Source organism: Erinaceus europaeus, chromosome 6, assembly GCF_950295315.1.
Source record: "Erinaceus europaeus chromosome 6, mEriEur2.1, whole genome shotgun sequence".
NCBI classification, from domain to species: Eukaryota; Metazoa; Chordata; class Mammalia; order Eulipotyphla; family Erinaceidae; genus Erinaceus; species Erinaceus europaeus.
Genome location: NC_080167.1, coordinates 76,833,209 through 76,856,159, shown reverse-complemented (window position 1 = coordinate 76,856,159; position 22,951 = coordinate 76,833,209).

The following is a 22,951-nucleotide window of genomic DNA, read 5'->3' as shown; positions in this document are numbered from 1 at the left end:
AAAGTGTCAATGAAGTAACATACTAAATCTTTTTAATATTTACAAAAATTCTAATCGTCCATTTATTGTATCTCATTGACAAAGCCACCCACTTTTCCAGTCATAGAGACATATTCTTTTTCTCTTTTTTCAACACTGGATGTCCATGTTTGTTTTCCTTTAATTATGGTGGATGACATTATTGTTCTTGCAAAATCCAGAATCCCCGTTGGCAAGTCCTTACCACAAAGGACGCCATGGCAGTATATACTCCAGCTAAACTCACCAGCTTATCCAAGTCTTCTCTTTCTGCTGACCTACCACTGCTGACTTCATCTTTGCATGCTTATTGACTGCTCACTTTTCTCAAAATGTTCCTTGATGTTCAAGGAACCTCACCTTGACTTCTAATGTGTATGCACCTCCTCTGTGTTTTGGTAAACACCATCCTATATTTTTATGTCAATTCTTCTCTACCTGGTCCTTGCCTCCTAGTTTTGCTTGCTCCACAGCTGACCCTCTATGAAGAAGAAAAATTTCATCAGTTGGCACTGACCAGAAGACCAGACGTGCTGTGTTTCTTCCCCTGGACATCACATCCACTGAATGCTTCCCTTAGAATTGCTGGTGGCATGCTAGGACACTCTATATATTCCTCCCATAAATTTTCTGACAAATTCCAACAGGTTACAGACTCCACCACAAAGAGTCTTGAGTCACTACAGAACCCCTTTGGCAACCTTATTAATCTTTTGTTAATGATTACCTTAAGACCCTTTATTTTTAATAAGATTACTGATTTTATAAAATGGCAGATTGACTCCTTGGCATCAAAACCTTTGCAAATACATTATCACAGACTTGATTTAGCTGACAGAGGCCTGGCTGAAGCTGAGGATGACAGACCCCCTTTTCGGAGGCATAAAACTCAGAATTATGCATTGAGACATCCAACCATGGCAGGGCAAGGACACCAGTAAGGGGTGCAAGGCAAAGCACGACAGGGGGAGGACCCTATAGTCTGACTCTGAGTCCCCAGTAAAGCAAACCTGATTTTCATGGAGGTTGGTGTCAGCAACAAAAATTGTTTCCCTAGAAACTGGCTCTGACTCCCATGCCCAAAAAGACACCAAGAGCCTTATAAGATGTGGGAAGGTTGGTTTTGCACCCACCTCGCAGGAGGAATCAGGTCAATAGTTCCCTCCTCTGGTAATGCCCACCAAACCTGCTGTTAGGGTCTCTGCTCCTCACCCCCATTGCCTGCCTCAATTTAAAATTATAACAAAAGGAGGATATGCCAGGAGCCATTTCTCTGCGTGATAGATGATAAGCTTTGAGACAAAGGAAACCCTCAAGACAAGTGTTAATTCCCCCCTGGGCAGGCCATTTCCCCTTAGGTAAACCATTTATCAGTAATCAAGTGAGTCAACACAAGTGAGTCAACACACAGTTTGGATCCAGCCATTTGGTGCAAGAAACATTCCTCTTTGAAGTTTGCTCCCCCTCACCCCTCCTCCAGCATTCACTCTCCTTCCCCAAAGCCTTATAATGCCTGTGTTCACAATAAAATTTTACAGCTTGATCAGAAACTTGACTTGCTGTCATTATTCGTGTCTCATGTTTATTCATTTCAGGTCTCATTGGGTTCCTAGCTCCTGTTCACCGCCCTGCTTGTCAGGTAACCCGGGCCATTGCTATGGAGGGACAAAAGGAAGATGGATGCCTCAATTGGCTGAATTAGGAGTTTCCAGTGAAGATCACAACCCCGCCCCTCACCTGAGGGCCTGGCTGCTGCTAATAAAGGCAACTGGAAACACCTGTTACCACTTGGGACCTGAGGACATACTCAGGAATCCCTCCAGGAGCTAGCATTCTAGCGGATGTCCTGAACTCAGGATTTGTAGAGCGATAAGAGGTATACAAATGGCTCTGTGGATGTCTCTCATGACTGTGGCTCAGAAGGGCCAGGTGTCTCCTCATTACTACCCTAATCCGGAGCTGTGCAGGACTTTAGCTAAAAAATATTTTCAGACCTCTATATGTTGGGACCTGAGGACATACTCAGGAATCCTTCCAGGAGCTAGCAGTCTAGCGGATGTCCTGAACCCAGGATAGCTGTGCTCCTAGTTGGGAGGGCATTCTGGCCAGAGGGGAGAATATTCCCTAGAAACAAGAAAAAACTTCAGGTTTCAAAAGGATTTGAAACTCCATGAGGCACATGGAAAAGACATTTCACACCCATAAAAACACCCTCTTTCTGAACCCTGGAAGCTTCCGTTTTGCATGGAAAATCTGGACACTGGTGTGGCCAGCAGTACCACAGATCCTTTACATTCGGCCCAATAGAGGGAAAGCACAATGTGTGTGCCAGTGTGGTAGACTTTCACTTCTCTTCACCTGGGCAATCATTGATTAAGGACAAGGATGCGGTGCAGGAAATTGAGGAGGACTGAATTTAGGCTGAGTGTCAGCCACAGGGCCCTGGAGAATGAGAGTCAACCACAGAGGGCCTGGACAGCTGCAGCTGGAGATGGACACATGCCTGTTAATGCAGTAGGATCCCTGTCTCCTCAGTTCCCATCTGTACTACGCCATATGCACAAGACTAAGTAATCCAAAGGGCAAAGATAGGATAATTTCAACACCAGGAAGATGGAGTTCACGATGCATGCACTGACTTCCACAAATGGTCCAGGGAAGAAGGCACATAGAGACAGTCAGAGAGACAGAATGGCAGACACAGAAAGGACTGAAATTCTGGCATTGTGTTGATCAGTGCCAGAGCACTGACGACAAACCCTCCATGCCCATGCATACTTCTTACAAGTGGCATTATTATTTTATGTTTGTGAGGAAAGGTTACACTTAGAACATCTAGGTCTTAGCCCACTCTGAGAAGCAAAACTTGGCCTGCAGCCCACTCCCCAAAACTGCCCTCGCCTCTCAAATTTGGAGGTAGTCTTAGTGATGCTCCAGCCAAGATGCAGGCTGGCCTATTGTATCTCCCTGGTCCATCCACAGACTGTCCTGTGTGCAGGGAACTGCACTATGTCTATTTCTTCTTTGATTTACAGTTTTGGGATAGGACTCGGTGGACAAAAAGAGCAACAGGGAAGTAGATGATTTGGCAGTGGTAGTTTGTGCTGCGAGAGATTTGTAGAGTGATAAGAGGTATACGAATGGCTCTGTTAGATGTCTCTCATGACTGTGTCTCAGAAGGGCCAGGTGTATCTGAATTACTACCCTAATCCAGAGCTGTGCAGGTCTCTAGCTAAAAAATATTTTCAGATCTCTACATGTTATATATATATATATATATATATATATATATATATATATATGTATAGAGAGAGACACTGATGTAGTCATTTTATACAATGGATTTGATATGACATTCAGACAATTGATTGCTAAAACTTGGAGAGAAACTGTGCATCAGGAAAAGAATTGTCCAAAGGAGTAAAATCTCAAAATCATTAGCTCTATGCAACTCCAACGGGACATAGCGAAAAAGGCTTGAGAAGGAACTCATCAAGAGAATCTCCACATGGACAGGAACCACAAGTTTCCTAGTCTGGCAACAGACACAGTGCATCTGGTATTTCCCAGTGCAAGCCTCAGGGCAAAAAACTCTCCCTCTTCAGTGTTTTTACATCTGAAAAGAAGAAAAGTGAACAAGGGCCAAAGAGAGCTACAATGGTGTCAATATTGAGCTGTAAATCAGAATGTACCAAGTGTTTTGCAAAAAAAATCACTTTATTATAAACTGTGAGTGATACTGGCATGGAAATGAGGAGACAGAATATGGCTTGTGTCAGAAAGACTTACAAACTGCCGCTCCAGTAGCCTAGGTGGAATCGCCAACACAACAAGCCAGAGCTCAGCAGTGCTCTGGTAATTCTCTTTGTATATCTGGGCCTGTCAGTAAAATAAGTATGTAAGTAAAATATTAATGAGTGAAGACAGAGTGTGTGAGAGCATGTGAGAGTTAGAGAAAGAGAAGGCTAGAAGAGAAATAGATGAGTTCGAAAGAGACCAGAATTCAAAAACCTCCTACACTGTATTCATTGATGACAGGTTGAAACCTGGCTTGTAGAGATTGTAAGGCAGCAGCTCTCATGCCCACAGACCCCAGACAGCCCCATTCTTCCCCATATGCTGTACTACAAGACCTGGCAGTAATGTGTGTGTGTTTGTGTGTGTGTGTTTGTTTGTCTGTCTGTCAGTGTGTGTCTGTGTGTGCTCAGAACTCACCTATAGTAGTCTCAGAGCATGGATGGCAATGTAGCCAGCCTCACCTGCAACTGAACTATGTCTATTTCATCTTTGATTGAGCGTTTTGGGATAGGACTGAGTAGACAAAAAGATCAAGAGGGAAGTAGATGATTAGGCAGCAGTAGTTTGTGCTGAGAGAGATTTGTAGAGTGATAACAGGTATACGAATGGCTCTGTGAGATGTCTCTCATGACTGTGTCTCAGAAGTGCCAGGTGTATCCGCATTAACACCCTAATCCAGAGCTGTGCAGGTCTCTAGCTAAAAATATTTTCAGATCTCTACATGTTAGATATATATATATATATATATATATATATATAGAGAGAGAGAGAGAGAGAGAGAGAGAGACACTGATGTAGTCATTTTCTACAATATATTCGATATGACATTCAGACAATTGATTGCTAAAACTTGGAGAGAAACTGTGCATTAGGAAAAGAATTGTTCAAAGGAGTAAAATCTCAAAATCATTAGCTATATGCAGCTCCAATGGGACATAGCGAAAAAGGCTCGAGAAGGAACTCATCAATGTGACCCTCCACTTGGACAGGCATCACAAGTTTCCTAGTCTGGCAACAGAGACAGTGCATCTGGTAGTTCCCAGTGCAAGCCTCAAGGCAAAAACCTCTCCCTCTTCAGTGTTTTTACATCTGAAAAGAAGAAATGTGACCAAGGGCCAAAGAGAGCTACAATCGTGTCAATATTGAGCTGTAAATCAGAATGTACCAAGTGTTTTGCAAAAAAATCACTTTATTATAAACTGTGAGTGATACTGGCATGGAAATGAGGAGACAGAAATGGCTTGTGTCAGAAAAACTTACAAACTGAGGCTCCAGTAGCCTAGGTGAAATAGCCAACACAACAAGCCAGAGCACATCAGTGCTCTGGTAACTCTTTTTGTATACCTGGGCCTGTAAATAAAATAAGTGTATAAGTAAAATATTAATGAGTGAAGACAGAGTGTGTGAGAGCATGTGAGAGTTAGAGACAGAGAAGGCGAGAAGAGAAATAGATGAGTTGTAAAGAGACCAGAATTCAAAAACCACCTACACTGTGTTCATTGATGACAGTTTCAAACCTGGCTTGAAGAGATTGTAAGGCAGCAGCTCTCATGCCCGCAGACCACAGACAGCCCCAGCCTTCACCATATGCTGTACTACCAGACCTGACAGTAATGTGTGTGTGTGTCTGTCTGTCTGTCTGTGTGTGTCTGTTTGTGCTCAGAACTCACCTATAGTAGTCTCAGAGCATGGGTAGGAAGGTAGCCAGCCTCACCTGCAACTTATGTACAGAGAACCTAGCTGTTTAGGGAAAGCCAGCTAACCCAGATTCTGGCTATGCAAGAATGCATATGCAAAGGGACTCTCATGCCTTGCTCTCCTGAGTTCCCGATTCAAACTGGGGAAGCTGGGGCACCCCTCAGAATTCAGGGGCAGGACCCTGTCCAGTCACGTTTGGCTGCATACTCAGCCTCCCGGCTCCCAGTCCACTTCTCAGGGCAGCAGAATACAAGACCAGAAAGAACCCAGAAAGAGTTATAACATAGATGGGAACTGTGTTTGACCAAACAATAGTGGATGAACCCGGCCACTTACACCTCCCCTTCGGGTCCGGCTAAGGCAATTGCTCCTGTGGCCTCACAATCCCTGATTGAGGTGGCTGCATATAGGATGAGTGTCAGCCACAGGGCCCTTGGGAATGGGAGTCAAGCACAGAGGGCCTGGACAGTTGCAGCTGGAGATGGACATATGCCTGTTACCTGCAGCAGGAATGCTGTCTCCTCAGTTCCCCTCAGTTTTACGCCATATACATGAAACTAAGTAATCTAAAGGGCAAAGGAAGGTAAATTTCAACACCAGGAAGACGGTGTTCATGATGCATGCACTGACTTCCACGAAGGGTCCAGGGAAGAAGGCATGTAGACACAGTCAGAGAGACAGAATGACAGTGACTGAAAAGGACAAATACTGGCCCTGTGTTGATTAGTGCCAGAGCACTGAAGACAAACCCTACATTCCCATTCATACTTCTTACAAGTGGCATTGTTATTTTATGTTTGTGAAGAAAGGTTACATTTAGAACATCTAGGTCTTAGCCCACTCTGAGAAGCAACACTTGGCCTGCAGCCCACTCTCCAAACCTGCACTTGCCTTTCCAAATTGGAAGTAGTTTTAGTGATGCTCCAGCCAAATGCAGGCTGGCGTATTTCATCTCCCTGGTCCAGCCTCAGCCTGTCCTGTGTGCAGGGAACTGCACTATGTCTATTTCTTCTTTGATTTACAGTTTTGGGATAGGACTTGGTGGACAAAATGAGCAAGAGGGAAGTAGATGATTTGGCAACTGTAGTTTGTGCTGAGAGAGATTTGTAGAGTGACAAGAGTTAAACGAATAGCTCTGTGAGATGTCTCTCATGACTGTGGCTCAGAAGGGCCAGGTGTATCCGCATTACTACCTGAATCCAGAGCTCTGCAGGTCTCTATCTAAAATATATTTTCAGAGAGAGAGATAAAGAGCAAGACACTGATGTAGTCATTTTCTACAATGGAAGCGATATGACATTCAGACAATTGATTGCTAAAACCTGGAGAGAAACTGTGTATCAGGAAAAGAACACTCAAGTACAAGGTCAAAGTTTCATGGGTGGAGGGGAGAAGTGTTAAGTTTCTGGCATATGGCTAGGGAAAAGCTGGGCTAATGCCAAATCAGAACTGCAGCTGTCTCTCTGTCTTTCTTCCTGCTTGGGCCCTGCTCTCTCAGTTTATGACTGTTTCCTTCTCCTCAGTAAGAAAGTTACAAATGATGTACAGAAATACATGGAAAGTAGGAAAAATTACCCCCATGCCCACTATTACATGTAACTGTTGACTGTAAAGCATTCATCCCCCAAGAAAGAACAGAATAAAAATTTGTGAGGATAAAAACATTGTAGGTTAAATAGTGAACATTCTTTAGAGCCATGCAACACTAATCCATTGTGCATTGGATGCCATTGTCAAAAACAGTGCAGTAGTAGTTGTAGTAGTGTGTAGTATCTGCAAAAGGAAATGTATTGTGTGTCAAAAGTTCCATTCAATTATAAGAGAAAATCTGTAAGGCAGAAGAAATGACCCCTCATGTGATATGGGACTAAATAAATAAATAAATATGCAAATAAATGGGGATGATATAGCAGGGTTTGAAAAAAATAAAAACAAATACCACAGGAAGACCTGATTACAGCAGAAATATAGAAAATGTCTGCTGAGAAACAGAGGGTGCTTCAAAACTTCCCTGACACTTCAGGGTCCAGGAAAATTAAGAATTCCAGAGAATGAAAAGAAAGGCATACATATTGTAGCTTACACAAGAAAATGGAGGCAAGTCCTGTGCTATAATAAGTACAATGAGGATACTGATAGAAAGGCTATTGGAAATGCTCCTGGAAGGTTTATAAATTATAATTGTAGTGAATCCTGCTCCAACTATATGACCAATTATTTATGAATAAAGAGGCTGTTATAAATGTGGTTATTCTGCATTAAGATCAAATAAAAAGTTCAACAATTCTAAAATGACTTATATATATATATGTATATATGTATATATATGTACATATATGTAAGTGTATCTTTATTATAGACTCTGAGGGATACTGGCATGGCTATGAGGAGACAGAGTATAGCTTGTGCCAGAGAGACTTACAAAGCTGAGGCTCCAGAAACCTAGATGAAATCACCAACAAAACAAGCCAGAGCTCAGCAGTGCCCTGGTGACTCTCTTTGAATATCAGAGCCTGTCAGTAAAATAAGTATATAAGTAAAATATTAATGAGTGCAGACAGAGTGAGTGAGAGCCTGTGAGAGTCAGAGACAGAGAAGGCAAGATGAGTAATAGAAGAGTGGGAAGGAGACCAGAAGTCAAAAACCTCCCACACTGTGTTCATACATGACAGGTTCAAACCTACAGGGTTGTAGAGATTGTAAGGCCGCAGTCTCATGTCCACAGACCGCAGACCACACCAGCCTTTCCCATATGTGTTTAGTATTTACGACACGAAATGTATTGTGAGTGTAAACTTCCCTTCAATAATAAAAGAAAAATCTATCAAGCAGAAGAAATTACCCCTCATGTAATATAGGACTAAATAAATATGCAAATAAATGGGGATGATATAGGAGGATTTGAAAAAAATGAAAAATAAAAACAAAAACAACAAGAAGACCTGATTACAGCAGAAAATGGAAACTATCTGCTGAGAAACATTGGGCTGCTTCAAAAATTCCAGGGAAATTAAGATTTCAGGAGAATGAAAAGATACTCATATGTACTGATGCTTACACTAGAGAAAGGAGGCAAGTTCTGTACTATGATAATTACAATAAGGATGCTGATAGAAATGCTATTAGAAATGCTACTGGAAGGTTCTATTATTTATAATTGTATTGAATCCTGCTCCAACTAGGTGGACAATTATTAATGAAAAAGGAAGCTGTATAAATGTGTTAATTCTGATAAAGTTCACTTCCATAGGTCGACGATTATATGAATGATATATATATATATATATATATATATATATATATATATATATATATATATATGGATGTATATGTTTATTACAAAGATTGAGATATACTGCCATCGACAAGAGGAGACAGAATATGGCTTGTGTCATAGAGACTTACAAAGCTGTGGCTTCAGTAGCCTTCGTGATATCACCAACTAAACAATCCAGAGCTCATCAGTGCTCTGGTAACTCTCTTTGTATATCTGGCCCTGTCAGTAAAATAAGTATGTAAGTGAAATATCAATGAGTGAATACAGAGTGTGTGAGAGTTAGAGACAGAGTAGGCGAGAAGAGAAATAGATGAGTTGGAAAGAGACCAGAAGTCAAAAACCTCCTACACTGTGTTCATTAATGACAGGTTCAATCCTGGCTTGTAGAGATTGTAAGGCAGCAGCTCTCATGCCCAGAGACCCCATACAGCCCCAGCCTTCACCATATGCTGTACTACCAGACCTGAAAGTAATGTGTGTGTGAGTGTGTGTCGGTCTGTCTGTGTGTGTCTCTGTGTGCTCAGAGCTCACCTATAGTAGTCTCAAGGCATGGGTGTCAAGGTAGCCAGCCTCACCTGCAACTTATGTACAGAGAACCTAGCTGGACAGGGCAAGCCAGCTATCCCAGATTCTGGCTAAGCAAGAATGCATATGCAAAGGTACTCTCATGTCTCCCTCTCCTGAGTTCCCGATTCAATCTCATGCCTCACTATCATCCAAACACTGACAACGGGGTAAGCTGGGGCACAACTCGGAATTCAGGGTCATGAGCCTGTCCAGTTACGTTTGGCTGCCTATTCTGCCTCCAGAATCTCAGTCCACTGCTCAGGACAGCAGATTACCAGCCCAGAAAGAGCTGTGTTTTAACATAGATGGGAACTGTGTTTGACCAAACAATAGTGGATGAATCCGGCCCCTTACACCTTCCCTTTGGTTCCGGCTAAGGCAATTGCTACTGTGGCCTCACAATACCTGATCATGGTGTATTGGTGTCAACGCAACACACTCAGAGAGATTCCCAGAAGTAGGCATGCATGAGTGTCCCATAAAAAGTCGCTCTGCTTGCAGGGAGCACAAACTCTCCGGGCCCTTGCTATGGAGAGACAAAAAGAAGATGGATGCCTCCATTGGCTGAATCAGGAGCTTCCAGTGGAGATCACAGGCCCGCCCCTCACCAGAGGGCCTGGCTGCTGCTAATAAAGGCAATTGGAAACACCTGTTACCACTTGGGGCCTGAGGACATACACAGGAATCCCTCCAGGAGCTAGCAGGCTGGCAGACCTCCTAACCCTGGGATAGCTGTGCTCCTAGTTGATAGTGCCTTTGAGCCAGAGGTGAGAATATTGCCTAGATACAAGAAATAACTTCAGGTTTCAAAAAGATTTGAATCCCCAGGAGGCACTTGGAAAAGACATTTCACAACCAACAAAACACCATCTTTCTGAACCCTGGAATCTTCGGTTTTGCGTGGAAAATCTGGACACTGTTGTGGCCATCTGTACCACAGATCCTTTACATTCCGCTTAATCGAGGGAAAGCACAATGTGTGTGCCAGTGGGGTACAGTTTCACTTCTGTTGACCTGGGCTCTCATGGAATAAGGACAAGGACGCTGTGCAGGAAGGTGAGGAGGGCTGCATTTAGGCTGAGTGTCAGCCTCAGGGCCCTGGAGAATGGGAGTCAAGCACAGAGGTCCTGGACAGCTGCAGCTGCAGATGGACATATGCCTGGAAACTGCAGCAGCAACGCTGTCTCCACAGTTTCCCTCTGTACTACCCCATGTGTAGGAGAATAAATAATCCAAGGGCAAAGAAAGGAAAATTTCAACACCAGGATGACTGAGTTCACTATGCATGGACTGACTTCCAGTAAGGGCCCAGGGAAGAAGGCACGTAGAGACAGTCAGAGACACAGGATAACAGAGACAGAAAAAAACTGAAATTCTGGCCCTGTGTTGATCAGTGCCAGAGCACTGAAGAAAAACCCTTCATTCCCATGCATAGTTCCTACAAGTGGAATTGCTATTTTTTGTTTGTGAGGAAAGGTTACACTTAGAACATCTAGGTCATAGCCACTCTGAGAAGCAACACTTGGCCAGCAGCCTACTCTCCAAAACTGCCCCCGCCTATCCAAATTGGAAGTAGTCTTAGTGATGCTCCAGCCAAGATGCAGGCTGGCGTATTGCATCTCCCTGGTCCAGACTCAGCCAGTCCTGTGTGCAGGGAACTGCACTATTTCTATTTGTTCTTTGATTTACAGTTTTGGAATAGGACTCAGTGGACAAAATGAGCAAGAGGTAAGTAGATGATTTGGCAGCAGTAGTTTGTCCTGAGAGAGATTTGTAGAACGATAAATGGTATGGCTCTGTGAGATGTCTATCATGACTATGGCTCAGAAGGGCCACGTGTATCCACTTTACTACCCTAATCCAGAGCTGTGCAGGTCTCTAGCAAAAAAATATTTTCAGACCTCTACATGTCATATATATATATATATATATATATATATATATATATATATATATTGAGAGAGAGAGAGACTGATGTAGTCATTTTCTACAATGGATTCGATATGACATTCAGACAATTGATTGCTAAAACCTGGACAGAAACTCTGCATCAGGAAAAGAATTGTCCAAAGGAGTAAAATCTCCAAATCATTAGCGATATGCAGCTCCAGCGGGACCGATCGAAAAAGGCTCGAGAAGGAACTCATCCAGTAGACTCTCCACATGGACAGGCACCACAAGTTTCCTAGTCTGGCAACACTCACAGGGCAGCTGCTAGATCCCAGTGCAAGCCTCAGGGCAAAAACCTCTCCCTATTCAGAGTCTCAGAATTCAAAAACCTCCTACACTGTGTTCATTGATGACAGGATCAAATCTGGCTTGTACAGATTGTAAGGCAGAAGCTGTCATGCCCACAGACCCCAGACAGCCCCAGCCTTCAACATATGCTGTACTACCACACCTGACTGTAATGTGTGTGTGTGTGTGTGTGTGTGTGTGTGTGTGTGTGTCTGTCTGACTGTGTGTGTCAGTGTGCTCAGAGCTCACCTGTAGTAGTCTCAGAGCATGGGCGGCAAGATAGCCTGCCTCACCTGCAACATATACAGAGAACCTAGCTGCTCAGGGCAAGCCAGCTAGTCCAGATTCTGGCTAGCAAGAATACATATGCAAAGGTACTCATGTCTAAATCTCCTGAGTTCCCTATTCAAACCCATGCCTCACTATCTATCATATGGGGTAAGCTGAGGCACCCCTCAGAATTCAGGAGCATGAGACTGTCCAGTCACATTTGGCTGCCTACTCAGCCTCCAGGCTCTCAGTCCACTGCTCACGGCAGCAGATTACAAGCTCAGAAAGAACCCAGAAATAACTGTGTTTCAACATAGATGGGAACTGTGTTCGACCAAACAATAGTGGATGAACCCCGTCACTTACACCTCCCCTTTGGGTCCAGCTAAGGCAAAATTGCTCCTGTGGCCTCACATCCCTGATCATCGTGTCCTGGTGTCCACACATCACACTCAGAGAGATTCCCAGAAGAAGGCATGCATGAGTGTCCCATACAAAGTCGCTCTGCTTTCAGGAAGTACAAACTCCCAGGGCCCCAGCTATGGAGAGACAAAAGAAAGATGGATGTATCCATTGGCTGAATTCGGAGCTTCCAGTGGATATCAAGGCCCCGCACCTCACCTGAGGGACTGCCTGCTGCTAAAAAAGGCAATTGGAAACACCTGTTACCACTTGGGACCTGAGGACACATTCAGGAATCCCTCCAGGAGCTAGCCGGCTGGCAGACCTCCTGACGCTGGGATAGCTGTGCTCCTAGTTTGGCGGCCCTTCTGGCCAGAGGTGAGAATATTCCCTAGATACTAGAAAGAACTTAAGGTTTCAAAAGGATTTGAAAACCCCATGAGGCACTTGGAAAAGACATTTCACAGCCATCAAAACACCCTCTTTCAGAACCCTGGAAGCTTCAATTTTGTGTGGAAAATCTGGACACTGGTGTGGCCATCAGTACCACAGATCCTTTACATTCGGCTTAATCGAGGGAAAGCACAATGTGTGTGCCAGTGGGGTACAGTTTCACTTCTGTTGACCTGGGCTCTCATGGAATAAGGACAAGGATGCTGTGCAGGAAGGTGAGGAGGGCTGCATTTAGGCTGAGTGTCAGCCTCAGGGCCCTGGAGAATGGGAGTCAAGCATAGAGAGCCTGGACAGCTGCAGCTGCAGATGGACATATGCCTGGAAACTGCAGCAGCAACGCTGTCTCCACAGTTTCCCTCTGTACTACCCCATGTGTAGGAGAATAAATAATCCAAGGGCAAAGAAAGGAAAATTTCAACACCAGGATGACTGAGTTCACTATGCATGGACTGACTTCCAGTAAGGGCCCAGGGAAGAAGGCACGTAGAGACAGTCAGAGACACAGGATAACAGAGACAGAAAAAAACTGAAATTCTGGCCCTGTGTTGATCAGTGCCAGAGCACTGAAGAAAAACCCTTCATTCCCATGCATAGTTCCTACAAGTGGAATTGCTATTTTTTGTTTGTGAGGAAAGGTTACACTTAGAACATCTAGGTCTTAGCCACTCTGAGAAGCAACACTTGGCCAGCAGCCTACTCTCCAAAACTGCCCCCGCCTATCCAAATTGGAAGTAGTCTTAGTGATGCTCCAGCCAAGATGCAGGCTGGCATATTGCATCTCCCTGGTCCAGCCTCAGCCTGTCCTGTGTGCAGGAAACTGCACTATGTCTATTTCATCTTTGATTTACAGTTTTGGGATAGGACTCTGGACAAAATGAGCAAGAGGGAAGTAGATGATTTGGCAGCAGTAGTTTGTGTTGAGAGAGATTTGTAGAGTGATAAACGATATGTCTCTGTGAAATGTCTCTCATGACTGTGGTACAGAAGGGCCAGGTGTATCCACTTTACTACCCTAATCCAGATCTGTGCAGGTCTCTAGCTAAAATATATTTTCAGACCTCTACATGTCATATATATATATATATATATATATATATATATATATATATATATATATATATATATATAGAGAGAGAGAGAGAGAGAGAGAGAGATCGAGACAGTGATGTAGTCATTTTCTTCAATGGATTCGATATGACATTCAGACAATTGATTGCTAAAACCTGGAGAGAAACTGTGCATCAGGAAAAGAATTATCAAAAGGCGTAAAATCTCCAAATCATTAGCTATATGAAGCTCCAACAGGACTGATCGAAAAAGTTTCGTGAAGGAATTCATCCAGGAGACTCTCCACATGGACAGGCACCACAAGTTTCCTAGTCCTGCAACACACACAGGGCAGCTGCTTATTCCCAGTGCAAGTCTCAGGGCAAAAACCTCTCTCTCTTCAGTGTGTCAGAATTCAAAATCCTGCTACACTGTGTTCATAGATGACAGGTTCAAACCTGGCTTGTAGAGATTGTATGTCATCAGCTCTCATGCCCACAGACCCCAGACAGCCCCAGCCTTCACCATATGCTGTACTACCTGACCTGACAGTAATGTGTGTGTGTGTCTGTCTGTCTGTCTGTGTGTATCTGTGTGAGCTAAGAGCTCACCTGTAGTAGTCTCAGAGCATGGGTGGCAAGGTAGCCAGCATCACCTGCAACTTATGTTCAGAAAACCTAGCTGGTCAGGGCAAGCCTGCTAGCCCAGATTCTGGCTAAGCAAGAATGTATATGCAAAGGGACTCTCATGTCTAAATCTCCTGAGTTCCCTATTCAATCCCATGACTCACTATCTATCATCCAAACACTGCCAACGGTGGAAGCTGGGGCACCCCTCAGAATTCAGGGGCAGGACCCTGTCCAGTCATGTTTGGCTGCATATTCAGCCTCCAGGCTCGCAGTCCACTTCTCAGTGGACAGCAGATTACCAGAAAAAACACAGAAATAGCTGTGTCTCAACATAGACTGGAACTATGTTTGACCAAACAATAGTGGATGAACCCGGCCACTTACACCTCCCCTTTGGGTCCGGCTAAGGCAATTACTCCTGTGGCCTCACAACCCCTGAACATGGTGTTCTGGTGTCCACACATCAAACTCAGAGAGATTCCCAGAAGTAGGCATGCATGAGTGTCGCATACAAAGTCGCTCTGCTTGCAGGAAGCACAAACTCCCAGGGCCCTTGCTATGGAGAGACAAAAGGAAGATGGATGCCTCCATTGGCTGAATTAGGAGTTTCCAGTGGAGATCACAGCCCCGCCCTTCACCTGAGGGCCTGGCTGCTGCTAATAAAGGCAATTGGGAACACCTGCTCCCACTTGGGACCTGAGGACAAACTCAGGAATCCCTCCAGGAGCTAGCAGGCTTTCAGACCTCCTGATCCCAGGATAGCTGTGCTCCGAGTTGGGAGGGCATTCTGGCCAGAGGTGAGAATATTCCCTTGATACAAGAACGAACTTCAGGTTTGAAAAGGATTTGAAACTCCATGAGGCATTTCAAAAAGAGTTTTCACAGCCATCCAATCACCCTCTTTCAGAACATTGGAAGCTTCCGTTTTGCGTGGAAAATCTGGACACTGGTGTGGCCATCAATACCACAGAACCTTTACATTCGGCCCAATAGAGGGAAAGCACAATGTTTGTGACAGGGGGATAGAGTTTCACTTCTCTTGACCTGGGCTCTCATGGAATAAAGACAAGGATGCGGTGCAGGAAATTGAGGAGGTCTGCATTTAGGCTGAGTGTCAGCCTCAGGGCACTGGAGGATGGGAGTCAAGCACAGAGGGCCTGGACAGCTGCTGCTGGAGATGGACATATGCCTGTTACTTGCAGCAGGATCGCTGTCTCCTCAGTTACCCAATGTACTACGCCATATGCAGGAGACTGAATAATCCAAAGGGCAAAGAAAGGAAAATTTCAACACCAGGAAGTCCGAGTTCATGATGCATGCACTGACTTCCATAAGTGCCCAGTGAAGAAGGCAGGTAGAGACAGTCAGAGAGACAGGATGACAGAGACAGAAAAGGACTGAAATTCTGGCCCTGTGTTGATCAGTGCCAGAGCGCTGAAGACAAACCCTCCATGCCCATGCATACTTCGTACAAGTGGCATTGTTATTTTATGTTTGTGAGGAAAGGTTACACTTAGAACATCTAGGTCTCAGCCCACTCTGAGAAGCAACACTTGGCCTGCAGCCCACTCTCCAAAACTGCCCTTGCCTCTCCAATTTGGAAGTAGTCTTAGTGATGCTCCAGCCAAGATGCAGGCTGGCGTATTGCATCTCCCTGGTCCAGCCTCAAACTGTCCTGTGTGCAGGGAACTGCACTATGTGTATTTCTTCTTTGATTTACAGTTTTGGGATAGGACTCGGTGGACAAAAAGAGCAAGTGGGAAGTAGATGATTTGGCACCATTAGTTTGTGCTGAGAGAGATTTGAGAGTGATAAGAGGTACACAAATGGCTCTTTGAGATGTCTCTCATGACTGTGACTCAGAAGGGCCAGGTGTATCCTCTTTACTACCCTAATCCAGAGCTGTGCAGCACTCTAGCTAAAAATATTTTCAGACCTCTACATGTTACATATATATATAGAGAGAGGTAGATACTGATGTAGTCATTTTCTACAATGGTTCGATATGACATTCAAACAATTGATTGCTAAAACCTGGAGGGAAACTGTTCACCAGGAAAAGAATTGTCCAAAGCAGTAAAATCTCCAAATCATTAGCTATATGCAGCTCCAACAGGACTGAGTAAAAAAGGCAAGAGTAGGAACTCATACAGCAGACACATGGACAGGCTCACAAGTTTCCTAGTCTGGCAACACACACAGGGCAGCTGCTAGTTCCCAGTGTAAGCCTCAGGGCAAAAAACTCTCCCTCTTCAGTGTTTTTACATCCTAAAAAAAGAAAAGTGGCCAGTGGCCAAGGAGAGCTATAATGGTGTCATATTGAGCTTTAAATCAGAATGTGCCAAGTGTTTTGCACATAATCACGTGTGCCACAGTGATTCTGTTCTGTCTCTCTCTCCCTCCCTCACACACATACACCCACACAAACACACACTCTCATAGTCACACACACGCACATATCTACAGAGGCACAGGCACAAACGGAGTTATACACATGCGCATTGTACAGCTTCTGCAAGGCAGGGCCCTGTCCTGAACCCTTCTTCGCACTTCCTGGAAGCATGCCCAGCCTTTTAAGTACAGCTCTGAGCTCTCATTGGCGGGCTTCCTTCAGAAGGCCTGCACACAGGGCGCCAGCCTGGCTCTGATAGGCCAGAGTTCTAGGCCACGCTCAGAACCCCTGCCAGCAATCTCATTTGCCAGTGTGCTTGGACACGCCCAGGAGGGTCAGTGCCCCTAGTCAGTGATAGGCCAGCAGCTTTGAGTACCATGAGTGAAGACAGAGTGTGCTAGAGCATGTGAGAGTTAGGGACAGAGAAGGCAAGAAGAGAAATAGATGAGTTGGAAGGAGACCAGAATTCAAAAACCTCCTACACTGTTTCATCGATGACATTTTCAAACCTGGCTTGTAGAGATTGTAAGGCAGCAGCTCTCAAGCCCACAGACCCCAAACGGCCCCAGCTTTCACCATATGCTGTACTACCAGACCTGACAGTAATGTGTGTGTGTGTCGGTCTCTCTCTCTCTCTGTGTCTGTTTGTGTTCAGAGCTCACCTGTAGTAGTCTCAGAGAATGTGTGTCAAGGTAGCCAACCCCAACTGCAACTAATGTACACAGAACCTAGCTGGTTAGGGTAAGCCAGCTAGCCCAGATTCTGGCTAAGGAAGAATGCCAGAGAACTATGTGGAAGCCCAGTACCCCATTTTGAGCCCCTGGTCACTACTTACCCATCTAGGGAAAAGCTGGGCTAGTGGCAAATCAGAGCTGCAGCTGTCTCTCTGTCTCTTTTCCTGCTTGGGCCCTGCTCTATCAATTTATGACTGTTTCCTTCTCCTTAATAAGAAAGTTACAAGTGATGTACAGAAATACAGGGAAAGTGGGAAAAATTACCCCCTTGCCCACTATTACGTGTAACTGTTGACTGTAAAGCATTCACCCCACAAGAAAGAACAGAATAAATATTTTGGAGTTTAGAAACTTTGTAGGATAAATAGAGAGCATTCTCTAGAGCCATGCAATACTAATCCATTGTGCATGGATTTCACTGTCAAAAACAGTGCAGTAGTAGTAGTAGTAGTAGTGTGTAGTATCTGCAAAAGGAAATGTATTGTGTGTCAGAAGTTCCCTTCAATTATAAGAGAAAATCTATCAGGCAGAAGAAATGACCCCTAATGTGATATTGGACTAAATAAATAAATAAATAAATAAATATGCAAATAAATGGGGATGATCTCGGAGGATTTGAAAAAAATAAAAACAAAGACCACAGGAAGACCTGATTACAGCAGAAATATAGAAAACATCTGCTGAGAAACAGAGGGCTGCTTCAAAAATTCCCTGACACTTCTGGGTCCAGGCAAATTAAGAGTTACCGAGAATGAAAAGAAATGCATACGTATTGAAGCTTACACTAGAAAATGGAGGTAAGTTCTGTGCTATGGGAGTCGGGCTGTAGCACAGTGGGTTAAGTGCAGGTGGTGCAAAGCACAAGGACTGGCATAAGGATCCCGGTTCGTGTCCCAGCTCCCCACCTGCAGGGGAGTCGCTTCACAGGCGGTAAAGCTGGTCTGCTGGTGTCTATCTTTCTCTCCTCCTCTCTGTCTTCCCTCCACTCTCCATTTCTCTCTGTCCTAACCAACAACAACGACAACAACAATAATAACTACAACAATAAAACAACAAGGGCAACAAAAGGCAATAAATAAATAAAATAAAATATTAAAAAATTTAAAGATAATTACAATAAGTATACTGATAGAAAGGCTATTGGAAATGCTCCTGGAATGTTTCTCATATAAAATTGTAGTGAATCATGCTCCAACTATGTGACCAATTATTTATGAATAAGGAGGCTGTTATAAATGCGGTAATTCTGCATTAAGATAAAATAAAATTGTCAACAATTCTAAAAATAACTGATATATATATATATGTGTATATATATATATATATATATATATATATATATGTACATATATGTATGTGTATCTTTATTATCAACTAGGAGGGATACTGGCATGGCTATGAGAAGACAGAGTATGGCTTGTGCCAGAGAGACTTACAAAGCTGAGGCTCCAGAAACCTAGGTGAAATCGCCAACAAAACAAGCCAGAGCTCAGCAGTGCCCTGGTGACTCTCTTTGTATATCTGGACCTGTCAGTAAAATAATATATGAGTAAAATATTAATGAGTGCAGACAGAGTGAGTGAGAGCCTGTGAGAGTCAGAGACAGAGAAGGCAAGAAGAGAAATAGAAGAGTTGGAAATAGACCAGAAGTCAAAAACCTCACACACTTTGTTCATACATGACAGGTTCAAACCTGAGTTGTAGAGATTGTTAGGCAGCAGTCTCATGTCCACAGACCCCAGACAACCCCATCCTTCCCCATATGTGTTTAGTATTTACGACACGAAATGTATTGTGAGTGTAAACTTCCCTTCAATTATAAGAGAAAAATCTATCAAGCAGAATAAATGACCCCTCATGTATTATAGGACCAAATAAATAAATATGCAAATAAATTTGGATGATGAAGGAGGATTTGACAAAAAAGAAAAATAAATACAAAAAGCACAAGAAGACCTGATTAGAGCAGAAACATAGAAACCATCTGCTGAGAAACAGAGGGCTGCTTCAAAAATTCTGAGACACTTCAGAGTCCAGCGAAATTAAGATTTCAGGAGATTGAAAAGAAGCTCATATGTATTGAAGCTTACACTAGAGAAAGGAGGCAAGTTCCGTACTATAATAATTACAATTAGGATGCTGATAGAAATGCTATTGGAAGTTTCTATTATTTATAATTGTATTGAATCCTGCTCCAACTATGTGGCCAATTATTAATGAAAAAGGAAGCTGTTATAAATGTGTTCATTCTATTTAAGATCAATTACATAGGTTGACAATTCCAAAAATGACAGATATATATATGTATATTTATATATGTGTATATATATATGTATATGGATTTATATGTTTATTATAAAGTCTGAGACATACTGCAATGGATATGAGGAGACAGAATATGGCTTGTTTCAGAGAGACTTACAAAGCTGAGGTTCTAGTAGCCTAGGTGAAATCACCAACAAAACAAGCCAGAGCGAAGCAGTGCTCTGGTAACACTCTTTGTATATCTGGCCCTGTCAATAAAATAAGGATATAAGTAAAATATTACTGAGTGCAGACAGAGTGAGTGAGAGCCAGTGAGAGTCAGAGACAGAGATGGCGAGAAGAGAAATAGAAGCCAGAGTTCAGCAGTGCTCTGGTAACTCCCTTTGTATATATGGGCCTGTCAGTAAAATAAGTATATAAGTAAAATATTAATGAGTGATGACAGAGTGTGTGAGAGTATGTGAAAGTTAGAGACAGAGAAGGCGAGAAGAGGAATAGATGAGTTGGAAAGAGACCAGAATTCAAAAACCTCCTACACTGTGTTCATTGGTGACAGGTTAAAAGCTGGCTTGTAGAGATTGTAAGGCAGCAGCTCTCATGCCCACAGACCCCAGACAGCCCCAGCCTTCACCATATGCTGTACTACCAGACCTGACATTAATATGTGTGTGTGTGTGTGTGTCTCTCTGTCTGTGTGTATCTGTGTGTGCTCTAAGCTCAACTATAGTAGTCTCACAGCATGGGTGTCAAGTTAGCAAGCCTCACCTGCAACTTATGTACAGAGAAACTAGCTGGTCAGGGCAAGCCAGCTAGCCCAGATTCCGGCTAAGCAAGAATGCATATGCAAAGGGACTCTCATGTCTCGCTCTCCTGAGTTCCCCATTCAATCCCGTGCCTCACTATCATCCAAACAATGGCAATGGGGTAGCTGCGACACCCCTTAGAATTCAGGGGCATGAGCCTGTCCAGTCATCTTTGGCTGCCTACTCAGCCTCCAGGGTCTCAGTCCACAGCTCAGGGCAGCAGATTACTAGCCTGGAAAGAACCCAGAGACAGCTGTGTTTGAACATAGATGGGAACTGTGTTTGACCAAACAATAGTGGATGAACCCGGCCCCTTACACCTACCATTTGGGTCCGGCTAAGGCAATTGCTGCTGTGGCCTCACAATCGCTGATCATGGTGTACTGGCGTCCACTCATCACACGCAGAGAGATTCCCAGAAGTAGGCATGCATAAGTGTCCCATACAAAGTCGCTCTGCTTGCAGGAAGCAAAATCTTCCAGGGCCCTTGCTATGGACAGACAAAAGAAAGATAGATGCCTCCATTGGCTGTATTCAGAGCTTCCAGTGGAGATCACAGCCCCACACCTCACCTGATGGCCTCACTGCTGCTAATAAAAGCAATTGGAAAAACCTGTTACCACTTGGGGCCTGAGGACATACTCAGGAATCCCTCCAGGAGCTAGCAGGCTGGCAGACCTTCTGAACTGGGGATAGCTGTGCTCTTAGTTGGGAGGGCCTTCAGGCCAGAGGTGAGAATATTCCCTAGATACAAGAAAGAACTTCAGGTTTCAAAAGGATTTGAAACCCCAGGTGGCACTTGGGAAAGACATTTCACAGCCATCAAAACACCCTCTTTCAGAACCCTGGAAGCTTCCGTTTTGCGAGGAAAATCTGGACACTGGTGTGGCCATCAGTACCACAGATCCTTTACATTTGGCCCAATAGAGGGAAAGCACAATGTGTGTGCCAGGGGGATAGAGTTTCACTTCTCTTCACCTGGGCTCTCATGGAATAAGGACAAGGATGCAGTGCAGGGAATTGAGGAGGGCTGCATTAAGGTTGAGTGTCAGCAATAGGGCCCTTGAGTCAAGCACAGAGGGCCTGGACAGCTGCAGCCTCAGATGGACATATGCCTGTTACCTGCAGCAGGAACGCTGTCTCCTCACTTCCCCTCTGTACTACGCCATATGCGCTACACTAAGTAATTCAAAGGGCAAAGAAAGGAATATTTCAACACCAGGAAGACCGAGTTCACGATGCATGCACTGAATTCCAGGAAGGGTCCAGAGAAGAAGGCACACAGAGACAGTCAGAGAGACAGAATGACAGTGACTGAAAAGGACAGAAATTCTGGCCCTGTGTTGATCAGTGCCAGAGCACTGAAGACAAACCCTCCATGCCAATGCAAACTTCTTACAAGTGGCATTCTTATTTTATGTTTGTGAGGAAAGGTTACACTTAGAACATCTAGGTCTTAGCCTACTCTGAGAAGCAACACTTGGCCTGCAGACCACTCTCCAAAACTGCCCTTGCCTCTCCAAATTGGAAGTAGTTTTAGTGATGCTCCAGCCAAATGCAGGCTGGCCTATTTCATCTCCCTGGTACAGCCTCAGCCTGTCCTGTGTGCAGGGAACTGAACTATGTCTATTTCTTTTTGATTTACAGTTTTTGGATAGGACTCGGTGGACAAAAAGAGCAAGAGTGAAGTATATGATTTGGCAGCTGTAGTTTGTACTGAGAGAGATTTGTAGAGTGAGAAGAGGTAAACGAATGGCTCTGTGAGATGTCTCTCATGACTCTGGCTCAGAAGGGCCAGGTGTATCTGCATTACTACCCTAATCCAGAGCTGTGAAGGTCTCTAGCTAAAATATATTTTCAGACCTCTACATGTTACATATATATATATATATATATAGAGAGAGAGAGAGAGAGAGAGAGACAGAGAGACAGAGAGAGCAAGACACTAATGTAGTCGTTTTCTACAATGGATGCGATATGACATTCAGACAATGGATTGCTAAAAGGTGGAGAGAATCTGTGCATCAGGAAAAGAATTGTCCAAATGAGTAAAATCTCCAAATCATTAGCTATATGCAGCTCCAACGGGACGGAGTGAAAAAGGCTTGAGAAGGAACTCATCAAGGAGACTCTCCACATGGACAGGCACGACAAGTTTCCTAGTCTGGAAACAGACACAGGGCAGCTGGTAGTACCCAGTACAAACCTCAGGGCATAAACCTCTCCCTCTTCAGTGTCTCAGAATTCAAAAACCTCCTACACTGTGTTCATTGATGACAGGATCAACCTGGCTTGTAGAGATTGTAAGGCAGCAGCTCTTATGCCCACAGACCCCAGACAGCCCCAGCCTTCACCATAGG